Below are 12668 nucleotides of genomic sequence, written 5' to 3' on the forward strand. Positions count from 1 at the left end.
TCAGTGATTTAAGTTGCAAATTATTTCTTACCTTAACCTTTAGTGATGTATGTAATTTTTCACCAGTTGCTAAGCTGCAGGTGGGCGACAGTTCTGAACAAAATATTCAACACAGAAGATAAACTAAATCCTCCTTGTCATATGACCTTGAAATGTGAAACCATTTCTACAACTCTGCTGCAAAGAAAGGTTATGTGTATCTTAATAGCACAGGAAAAGAGTGAGACATTTGCAAGCTTGATAGCTAACCAAAAAGGAAAAATGTTAAGTATAAAACATGACTATTTCACGTTGCTCAAACTGCACACTCCCCTAAGTCTATTTTTTACTTGTCATACACCTAATGACTTATGGTGGTCCAGGATCCCCCCAGCCTCCCTCAATTCGAGCACTGTGTGTATGTGTGTGTGTGTGTGTGTGTGTGTGTGTGTGTGTGTGTGTGGGTGGGTGGGTGTGTGGGTGTGTGGGGCAGAGTAGGCCCTAGGAGGCTGGTGAAGGGCTGGGTGGGGTTTTCTGGTAATTGTGCTGCTTCAGAAAGGGGTGGAAGTAAGAGTAAGTGTGTGTGTGTGTGTGTGTGTGTGTGTGTGTGTGTGTGTGTGTGTGTGTGTGTGTGTGTGTGTGTGTGTGTGTGTGTGTGAGAGAGAGAGAGAGAGAGAGAGAGAGAGAGAGAGAGAGAGAGAGAGAGAGAGAGAGAGAGAGGGGAGGTGGTTATGTCAAATTGTTCAGTTTAGAAGTACAGCTTTACATATATTTTTGCTAAGCAGGACTGGGGTCAGAAAGGCTAAGCATTGGCTAGCCTTTGTGGCACCCTGGTGACCACTCTAACACCCCCACACACACAATCCAATGCTCAATCTTGCCTCAAAGGCCTCATCCTGCATGCACTAACCCACACGCATTCACAACCATGCACACATTTTCAGATACAGCTTCCTCTGAACCTACAAAAATAAGCAAATACTCACACAGCTATAGTACCTTGTGCTTTTTCTGTCTCTGCACTGGCTTGATACACATGCATATTCTCAGCAGGACTCTCTCCAACAATGCCACAATGACACACTACAGGACCTGAGACAATGTGTGCAGGCATGCTGAAAGAAATATTGCTCATATTTTAGATCTCCATGTGAGATTTTAACGAAAAACCCACAGGAAAAAGGTCCACTTCACATTGCACTAATGTATAGAACCATTCCTCTACTACACAGTTCATTTACACAGAGTCTTGCATTACGCACAAGCAGATCATGACCAAAAGCAACATTTGGATACAGAAAATACATGAACATACAGACGTAGATGATTCCAAAAGCAGACATTAATCACAAACTCATACGTTTTTTTGGACCAGTATGACTTTTTATGGATGCTAAAAGCTCCAGGGGAACTGATGGATTAATCCCTTAGGTAGCAGTCATTTTGGGTGGAGAACAATATAGGGAACTAGGAAAATAGGAAACAAGGATCACAGATTATTCAAAAGTATTACACTAAAGAAGTGATCCTGAAACACTAAAGGCTGGGGTTAAGCTAGAGTTTTTTATTTTCCCATACATCAATGCAAGTTGACTGCCTCACACAAGACTGCCCACTATTTAAATACAGGTTGAGAAATAAATATTTGGGTGTTTGTGTGTAAATGTGTTGGCATTAGAAGGACTGGCATCCATCCACTATTATATGCCTTGTGCTTAACTTCCCTGGGAGAGAATTTGCTATTGTATAGGTAGCCCTTCTGATAACTTTAAACGATTTTCCAATAACAGGTTAGTACATAAATAAATAAATAAAAAGTAATCTTGAGCTTCTGGAAAAAATACATCTAAATATCAGGTCAAAATATTGTGATTTGACAGTTATGAGAAAGTTCTAAACAGAAACTATCCAGGCTTCTTAAATTGTAGCAGTGATAAATCTGTCCCAGAATAGTCATTAAATTGTTAAACATTCCACAGTTTGACAGGAAACCCTTACAGTCAGGGATGCTTCGCCTCGGTCCAGCACTCAATCAGAGATCACATTTAATCCTCGAGATGCACAAAAATGTGCAGATGAGACTATGAATATTGCAACTCACAGGGTTCTTTCCCTGTGCTTTTGGGTTTTCTCTTTTAGGAATCCCTCAAAAAGCTTTAAGAAGAACCCTATTACAGAATGATTCCTTTTCTGAAAGGGTTTGTGTGGGACCAGTTTAGGAAGCCCTTCATTCTTTAAAGAAGTTTAAAGAAGAAACTATTTTGACTAATTTGCTCAGTATATGTATAACATTCATTAAGGCTTGGAAACCTCTTTATTTTGCTAATGATCATGGGTGGAACAGTGAGCGCAATGCAGGAGTAGACCTTGAATAAAACCAGAAACAAATCTACCAGAATGTTATTTAAGAGGTGAGAGAGAACCAAAGAAAAGACACACAATGACAGTCTTAAATGATAGTAAACTGATCTCAGGATCACACCAGGGATCCAGGAGTTTTGAGGTGGCATCAGTAACCTGCAAAATCTCATGTTTGTTTAAATGGAACAACTAACACCATAGACAGTACTCTCCCACTATAAATGTAACTATTTATAATTTCTCATACAAACTGGCTTTGTAATGAATTTGCAATTGTAAAACTGTGTATAAGACAAGATTATGAGACTAATAGTATATTTTGGTGTTTCTTGTCAGGAGGCTATGCAACAAATAAAGAAGACTTCAAAGACTTGAAAGGATGCAGAGTGAAAATGATGGAAGGTGACAGGCAGGCTGAAAAATTCACCTTTCTCCAAAATCCATAACCCTACTGCACTATGTCTGCCTGCAAGGCAATGAGCACTGCAACGATTTACAACCTTCTCCCAATTACCAGATAGACAAATAGAGAATGAAATAAAAAAGAAAGAAAGAGAAAAAGACAATGACAAGAGGAAAGAGAGAGAGACAGGGAAAGGCAGATAAGGAGAGAGCAACCAAGAGAGAGCGAGAAAAAGAGAGAGGCAAAAGCAAGGACACGACGTGAGGTAAATAGACAAAAACAAAAGAGGAGAATGCGTCTGTGAAGTAGCAGGCAGGAGAAAGGAGGAGGAAGTGCTGAATGGGAAGAGCAGCGGTGTGTAAGCGGTATGTGTGTGAGAGAGAGAGCACCGAGGCCTTCCCACACACAGCAGCCCGGCCACCCTGCTGAGCCCAGCCAAGGGGAAACGCTCAACTCCCCCGAGCCATGGGGTCAAGGCTGGATATGGTTGGGGGGTGGAAGGTGGTTAGGGTCATGTGCAGTGGGAGGATCCAAGAAAGGGTGAAGCAGTGAGGAAGACTTACTGTATACTGAGGTGGTTAACTAGGTCAGAAATATGAGGCCATGGTCTGTGGTTGGTCAGAGGGGGTATGAATATGGGGTTGACAGGAGGTGTATTCTGGGGTGCAGGGAGAAAGAGAGTGATTGACTAATGGCCTGAAAAGTGCCATTTTGAGATTGGGGTTAGAGTTGTCTGCCAATTCAAATGCCAAATGAATGCCTGAATGTTTAAATAAAAGTTTAATGTAGAGACAATGATTTTGCCTCAGACTTGGGGATACTTTTATGCCTAGTGAGGCATTTCCAGAGGTGCGTGAGAAGGGTCAACAGAGTTTAATGTGCCAAGGGGTCTGGCGCCTGTGTGCATGCATGTGTGTATACATAATGTGTTTACCGGCATTCATTGTGTGGCTGAATTACTGTACTTCCTGTTGAGAGAGGCAACATCTCAGCACTTCAGACTTAGAGACCAGAGAAAACAGGCATGCCAAGTTTACAGAGAATTAGGACATTTATCTCAAGTTCAAAGTGACACTTTTTTTTGGCCTGATTCATACTTCCCAGACATGAACAAAGGTCTTATATTCTACCTCATATCTCCTAAATGAAGCACTTTTTTTTAAATAGCATTATCTGATTATAAGAATATTCTCTAATTAGTCGGTAATGCTGCTGCTGCTGGTATGGGGTAAGATGTTTCTCTTGTACACATTTTGCAATCATAAGTGTTAGAATCTGCTTATCTTTATAATAAATAAAATCACTGAATTTAAATAGTGGATCTTATATGTGACCATGCATTTAACCAGTGAAATGGAAAAGTAATGTGTGGGTACAGTTGCTGACAAAATGCTTAAATGTAAAAGAAAAACTGTCATATAAATACTCTGGGAATTCCTTCACACTACAGCCCCACCTTTGCTGGCAACTCAGCAACTGTACCCACACATTATTTGCATTATAGTGCCAGCCAAACCTGCCAAAACTACAAAACCTTGCCATCTGGCCTTTTTTTCTGCCTTTGTGCTTATCATGTACAAATGATGATCTGTCGACCTGCGAGGTACGCTTTAGCTATTCATTCATTGCTTCTTGTGCATTCATTTACTATGATGGATGTTATAAAAAAAAAAGAATTTCTGGTTATTAAAGACGCATATTAATCAGGCAAAGCTGATATTGAAGGGTGTATGCAGGGTTTTTCAGGTGACAGATGCATTCAAAGATCTGCAAAGACATAGATGGATCACAGTTACAAAACTAAAGAGAAAAAAAAAATAATAATAAAAAAGAAAGACCAAATTGAAGCCAGCATTCAGCATCATTGACACCTGAAAGTTGTTGTTGAAAAGTGTGGAGAAAGATTATACAATCCAAAAATATAGCCTTTAATTATAATTTATTTATTTAGAAAAGCTTTTAAATAGCTTTAGTTTTAGATCACACAGTTACATATTATAGATACCACAAGACTGCAAGGCAGAGTAGCAAGAAAAATACAGTATGTTCAATATGGATTGTAAAAAGCACTCATAACAAGATGCCAATTGATATCCTTTGACTTTGATATACTGTATGTAAGAGCAAAGAACAAAGGCATAGGTACAATAGGCCATTACAAGTCATAAATTAAAATCATAAAACCATTTTAAAATTGTAAATAAAAAAGTCTACCTTAGGACCATTTCATAATAATGGCAGGAACAATTCACTTTAGATCATAAAAACGAGGAAAGGATTAAAGCGCTTATGAGTGACTCCTTGCATGTTGGTTGTAGGGAAGTATCAAATACTTTAGCTTGACATGAGCAGCTACATAGAGCCAGTGAAGTAAGATGAAGAGAAGTGTGACGTGCACTTGTTTAGGCTGGTTGTGGTTTACCAGTTCAAATTGGTTAGCCAGGGTTACAGAATTCCACGTACTGTATAAGATAATGTGTGCATAGACAAAGTACTGCATCTTATTCTGCTGATATGAAGCAAAACACAGAGACTTTTTGCCAGATGTGGTCTTTCAGGGTTTGTTGGTTATTATTTATTAATCAATCTTTGCCTGTAGACATTTTTAATGACTAAAACAGCCTTAAGATAATCAGCTTTGTTTTCTGGAAACCTGGTGCATGTACCTGCACTTACTGTGGCCAGATACACTTCGGAATTACATGCTTTAATATATTATTCAAAGATCTAACTGATCCATTAGTTGTGTGTGCACTTAACAGATTGCTGCTGGGCTTAAATATATCCCACAAGACATAAACACCATGCCTGAGACTGTTCTTGTCTTTCTGGCTCTGGCAGTGTTTTATGTGTCCTGAAACATGTGTTAGAAATCAAGAACACACACTTGGTTCTCAGACTGAGAGGACCCTTGACAGTGAAAAGGATAATGTCTCTTTGTATCTAATAAGATCATGGATGATTTTCAGTTTCAGTCTTGTATGAAGCACAGTGTTTGGTTTAATGAGGCACGCCTTCTATAATTTCCAGCCGAATATGGGACTGTTTATGAACTGAATATTTTCATGAACTAAACACACTATACTCTAGGATTACTTATATTACACAAGCGAACCGGATCGAATTTCGCTACAAAAACTGACTACAATATAGATGACGATGACAAAAATATTTTGCTGGAAGCAAAGGAATATGCTCTTTTCTATGCAGACGGTAGTCTAAACACACATAATCAGTCCTTCATTAGTCCCTGTTGAATTTTGTACTCGACCCATCACTCTGGGGTTATGTCACACTTGGCAAAGCTGTGATAAGTTTGCATCACTCCATAATAAACACATACCAGTACACTTACTGTAACAGCACAGCACATATGGGAAGATTAGGACAAGCATCCAAGTTTTATCCGTCACTGGGAAAGAGTCACATAGAGGCTATGCTATAAAGCTTTTGTGGTTGGTTTTGCCCAATCCCAAACATTTATATAATGACAGGCACTCTCTATGAAAGACTTAAACAGACCAGACAGGCTCTGATTTCAGATCTGCACACAGTGATCTGGTTTACATCAACACAAACCTGATCATTACCAACTCTAGGCATAAGGTATAAATTTCTGATTATAATGTACAACACATAGAGATTATTGTAATTTCCCATAAGTATTGTTAGGCAGGGGTTAGGCTTTACATTTATTGAGGCCTGGGAAAATTGTGACATTTTGACATATTTGTTTTCTCTTTTGCTCATATATCACAAGTAGGAAGACAACTACAATTAAACATTCCACTGATATAATGATAGCAAACACACTCGCCGTCTATATACAAAAAGTAAGTAAATATGTAATAAATGAAATATGTACAGAATAACTATGACCAATACAAAATGTGTATTCTTTAGCTTTATTCATAGCTGCAGACTAATAAGCTTTTCAAAAGCCCATCTAGCAATAAGTCCACGTTAATCAATATTATCCATAATGATTTTTTTATATTCTTTGAGATGCATATAACCATATCTTAGCTGTATGTATACGAATATACATATTACCATGTGCATGCAGCTAGAAAGAAAGCTTTCTGAGGGAATTGTATCTCTGGATGCCTTTAAGTTGCACCAGGATGTGGCCTTCAGTCTCTCATGCAGATAATAAGCTAGAAAAACTAGCTCATGGTTTTCTTACCTCTAGGCTGGATTATTCTAATGCCTATCTATCTGGATGTTGCAAAAAATGCATGAACAATTTCCAATTATTCCAAAATCCTTACTAGATTTACTAGTATTGATTTACAAAGTACTGAACAATGTCACACTGCACTACCTGAGAAACTTCTGTTCTTTCACGATTCACCATGCCTGCTTCGATCAAAAGATGCAGGGTTTTAAACAATGAGGGCTACAGCAGGGGGCAGAGCTTTCTTTTATAAAGACCCACAGTTATGGAACAGCCTTCCAATTAGTGTTTTGGATTTAAACAAAGTCTCAGTCATTAAGTCTAGGCAAAAAAGAGTGTTAGAGTGCGCATAGAGTGTTTTGGTAAATTAAGATTTTTTGATGTTGTTGCTCCAATACTACTGTATGTGGTATACAAATTGCTGTAATTCCTAAATAGTTAATGCAATATTTTGGTAAACACCTTGAATTAAAGCTACTGGAAGTCAACTGAATTGCTTTGTTCAAATGAATTTTAGGTTGAAAAATGTTTACTTAAAAATAACATAAAATAATCATTAAAATGACATTTATAACATAAAATCTATAGAACAGGAGCCTCATCATTTCTTTGCCTGATAGCCGTGTGCCCTTATAATGTTAAAATAACCAATTTGCAAGTTTTTATCTATTGGAGAAAATTCCTGTCTTTAATCAGCATTCAGTAGCATTAATACTTTAGTATTAATAAATAAATTACCAGCCCAATTGTGTACATTCATCACAGATAAATATTATAATAGATAATTAATTAATTGTATTGCCCACATGAGAAATGCCTGAGACATAAATGATAGAAATATATGTTTTATATATACAGATTCTCATCACAAAAGTGACTACACCCCTCACATTTCAGCCACAAACGTAGTACTGTATATCTCCTCAAGGGATGTCATTATAGAGGAGTGGAAGAGGATCCCAGCAACAACCTGTGCAGCTCTGGTGAATTCCATGCCCAGGAGGATTATGGCAGTGCTAAATACAATGGTGCTCACACAAAATATTGACACTTTGGACACAGATTTGACATGTTCACTTAGGGTGTCCTCGCTTTTGTTGCCAGCTAGTTTTGATAATATTGACATTATTGTATGTTGAGTTTTTTCCAGAGGACAGTAAATCTTTACTGCTATACAAGCTGCACATTGACTACTCTAAATATATCCCAGTTTCTATTGTATTTCTATTGTATTGTTCCTTGAGAAGACATACTAAAATATGTGAGGGGTGTAGTCACTTTTGTGAGGTACTATGCATATGTACGTATATAGCATACAAGCCAATATATTGGATAGCAATATATATAAAATTTCATACTAGATATAAAAACATATTAGTTTGATCTTACTTTTCACAATCTTTATCTAAGTGCACTATGACCAAGACCTCAGAGAGAAAGCAGTTTATTTAGCAACTGAACTGAAATTTTAAATAAATAAAAAAAATTATAATAATACCAGATTAATCTTAATGTTTTCCAATTATCGAATGAACCAGGAAGTTCAATTCATATCAACAACTTTATTCACTAAAATTTTACTGAAATGGTTTTATACGGTGAAGGAAACCTGCCAAAAGATACCCTAAAGCAAAAATTGTATGCTGTGGTCCCACAAACCTTTTAGTCAGAAATCAATATTAAATAACTCCCATATGATTACAGTAGGAAAAATAATAATTTGTTCCCTTGCTGATTTTGTGAGTTTATCCCTTTCAAATAAATGAACAGTCCTACTTTTATAGTAGGTTTATTTTAACAGACAAAATATTTGTAAAAAATGTTTATAGGTTACAAATAGGTTATAAATGTACAGGTTATAAATTAATTTGTATTTGATAGAGTAAAATAATATGATATAATAAATATTTGATCCCATACCAAATTAGCAAGAATTCTGACTCCCACAGACCCAAATTAGTCCTGTCTCTTTAGGAAAGTACTACTAATATCCTCTCGTTATGTGTAGAAAAGTCACTTGTCACAGAATCAACCTCTTCTATTCACCCCTCTCCACCACCATGTGCAAGACAAAAGAGCTGTCAAAGGATGTCAGGGGCAAGATTGTAGACCTGCACAAGGCTGGAATGAGCCTTGGCCATATGTTTCTGGTCATTGTCATCTTAAAAGACTCAGCCAAGAACCATCTTCAGTGTTCTGGCTGTTCTCACCCAATATTCTACAGTACATGGACCCCTTCATGTGGTGAGGTCTTCCTGTACCCTTAGCAGAGAAACAGACCCAAAGCAGAATGTTTCCTCCTCCATGTTTGACAGTGAGGATGGTGTTCTTGGGGTCAAATTCAGCATTTCCAAACACGGCGAGTCGAGTTGATGCCAAAGAGCTCAATTTTGGTCTCATCTGACCACATCACATTCTACCAAGTCTTCTCTGAATCATTCAGGTGTCCATTGGCAAACTTAAGACGGGTTTATGTGGATTCTTGAGCAGAGGGACCTTGGTGTGTCCAAGCTTCCTTGAGATCATTAACAAGCTCCTCCTGTGTAATTCTTGACTGATCCTTCACCTTTCTTACAATCATCCTTACCACATGAGGTGAGGTTTTGCATGGAGCTCCAGAAATGTATCTTAAAGTTCTTCCATTTTTGAATTATCGTGCCAACAGTGGTCTCTTACTCACCAAGCTTTATGCTGATGGACCCATTCCAGCCTTGTGCAGGTCTACAATCTTGTCCCTGACATCCTTTAACAGCTCTTTGGTCTTGCCCATGGTGGTGGAGAGGTGTGAATAGAAGAGGCTGATTCTGTGATGGGTGTTTTTTATAAACATGAGTTAATATTAGTAGTACTTTCCTAAAGGGTGATGGACTGATGTGGGTGTGTGGTAGAATTCCTGCTGGTTGGTAGGGGATCAAATACTTATTCACTCAATCAAATACAAATATATATATATATATATATATATATATATATATATATATATATATATATATATATATATATATATATATATATATATATATATATATATATATATATATATATATATAAAATATTCTTTCTCTCTCTGTTAAAATAAATCTACCATAAAAATTCTAGACTGTTCATTTCTTTGTAAGGGGTAATTTTACAAAATCATCAGTAGATCAAATAATTATTTCCCCCACTATAAATGTCCCAAAAGTCTTTAGACATAACTTACCATCTTTTTAACTTAATGGAGAAGAGGTGGTAAAGTTGGAGGAGTTCAGGTACCTGGGGTCAACAGTGCAAAGTAATGGAGAGTGTGTTAGAGAAGTGAAGAAAAGAGTGCAGGCAGGGTGGAGTGAGTGGAGAAGAGTGGCAGGAGTCATTTGTGATAGAAGAGTATCTGCAAGAGTGAAGATAGGTAGAAGAATGCTGAGGATGGAGACACCAGGAAGGAGGAAGAGGAAGACCGAGGAGGAGGTTTATGGATGTGGTGAGGGAAGACATTCAGGTAGTTGGTTTGAAAGAGGCAGATGTAGAAGACAGGGGGGTATGGAGAGGGATTATCCACTGTGGCGACCCCTAATGGGAGCATTTAAAAGAAAAAGAAGAAGACATGACAAGCATGTCACACAAATAACAGTGGTAACCAAAGTTTTGAAAGACACCTTTTTTTTTTTTTTTTTTTGTGCAAAGTGTGAGTAAAATAATGTCAATCATGTAGGGGATGTAATGTTCAGTGGATAAAGTTACATTTAGTTTTTTTTGTTTTTTAAGATGGATTTCATCTATTTCATCTTTGGGAGATCCTGTATATAACATGATTTTCTGAGTGAAGATGTCTAAAAGCAGAACTGAATTGTTGTCATTACTTGTTAAGGCATTCTTAATTGTTAACATTGTTAATCATGTTTTTTAAACTGTGCAATTTCAATAAATAAAATTTGTATTTATACACTGTATTTATACATTTGTACAATGTTTCTGCTTTATATTTGCACATTTTTCTTTGTTGCTGTAACATAGAAATACATAGAATCTTATCCTTATCTTATCTTATTTTATCTTATCTTATCTTATCTTATCTTATCTTATCTTATCTTATCTTATCTTATCTTATCTTATCTTATCTTATCTTATGACGGATTGATCATGGCTGGTTGTAATCATCAATGACCTTAAAGGAGTGTTTCCTAACCACATAAGCGCTGGACTTTCCCCTTTCAAATCCAGGTGGGGTTTCCTAAACTCTGCACCAAAACACACACACCAGGCATCATTAATGCACAATGTCACAAATGCTAATACATGGCTAATAATGGCACTGAAGTGTATCAGTGTTAAAATGTCTTTCTTTCTTTCTTTCTTTCTTTCTTTCTTTCTTTCTTTCTTTCTTTCTTTCTTTCTTTCTTTCTTTCTTTCTTTCTTTATTATGATTAAACAACTTTTTTCCTACACAAGAATGTTGATGCCAATAGAATTTGGTACAAATGAACATTTACCAACAAACAACAAGAATATAAATGATGCTAAATAAAACTTGTGTGTGTTATCAAAGTCTGCTTACAATGAAAATAAAAGGACTTGTCATGCACTGCTAGGGTTAGAATAAACCCCACCACAAAGTTTAATTACTAATGAAAGTATTACCGCTTACTGTTCAAGTGTGACAATCATGGCAAAAAAAAAGAAATCAGGAAGGGGGCAAACACTTTTTTCACACCATTGTACATAAGCTCTAGTTTCTGTCTGTGTAAAGTTTTAAAAGTTTTCCGTCTTTCGCGGTGGGTTTCTTTCGGGTCCTTCAGTTTCCTCCATCCTCCACAAAACATGGACATAATTGCTTTTGGGTGGGAACGGTGCCCTGATGTGGGGGTATTCTTTGCAACCCTTCTGAAGATAAATGAAGTTGCATTTGCAGTTGCATTTGCATTCCAAAATAAAAAATAAGTAAGACTGCTGTGAGACCATTCCCAATAACAGGTTCAAGCCAAAGCACCTAATGTTTGTAACTTTATGTTCAAGGGAAATTACATACAATTGCATTTTTGTCTCCTGAAAACTATTCCCTGTAGACATCTATTTATTCGTAAGACAACAGCGCCCTCAACTGTTCAATAAGTAATTTTACAAACCACCCCTCATTATTGAACAAAATGGCATTTTAAATTATAATATATTTGAAAACATTTAAAGATACATTTTTGTGGCAAGCTGTGGACACATGACCAGCAACTTTGTATGCTGTAGTATGAAAATTCCCCTTTAATGTTGCTTTTTATTTTTGTGGCAAGCTGTGGACACATGACCAGCAACTTTGTATGCTGTAGTATGAAAATTCCCCTTTAATGTTGCTTTTTATGTTGTTTGCCACTTTTGGGATGAATTAAAATATGAACTGCATGCAAGACCACTTCATTTAACATCAGCACCTGACTTTGTTAATACTCTTATTAATGGTGAGTAGGCACAAATCGCCACAACCACAATTTAAAATCTAGTGGAATGCTTTCCAAGAAGAGTAAAGGCTGTAATAGTAGTAAAGGGAAGATTAAATCTATAGTGATATATGTGATATATAACAAATGCATATTAAAGTTTATGACTGTGGTAAGACCTGGAATGCTGTATGGTTTATAACAGTGGCATTGACAAAAAGACAGGAGGCAGAGCTGGAGGTGGAAGAGTTGAAGATGCTGCAATTTTAATTGGGAGTGATTAAGTTGGACAGGATTAGAAATAAATTTATAAGAGAGACTCCGCAGGTAGAACGTTCTGGAA

Source organism: Silurus aristotelis (genome assembly GCF_946808225.1).
Source record: "Silurus aristotelis genome assembly, chromosome: 19".
In the NCBI taxonomy this organism is placed as follows: Eukaryota; Metazoa; Chordata; class Actinopteri; order Siluriformes; family Siluridae; genus Silurus; species Silurus aristotelis.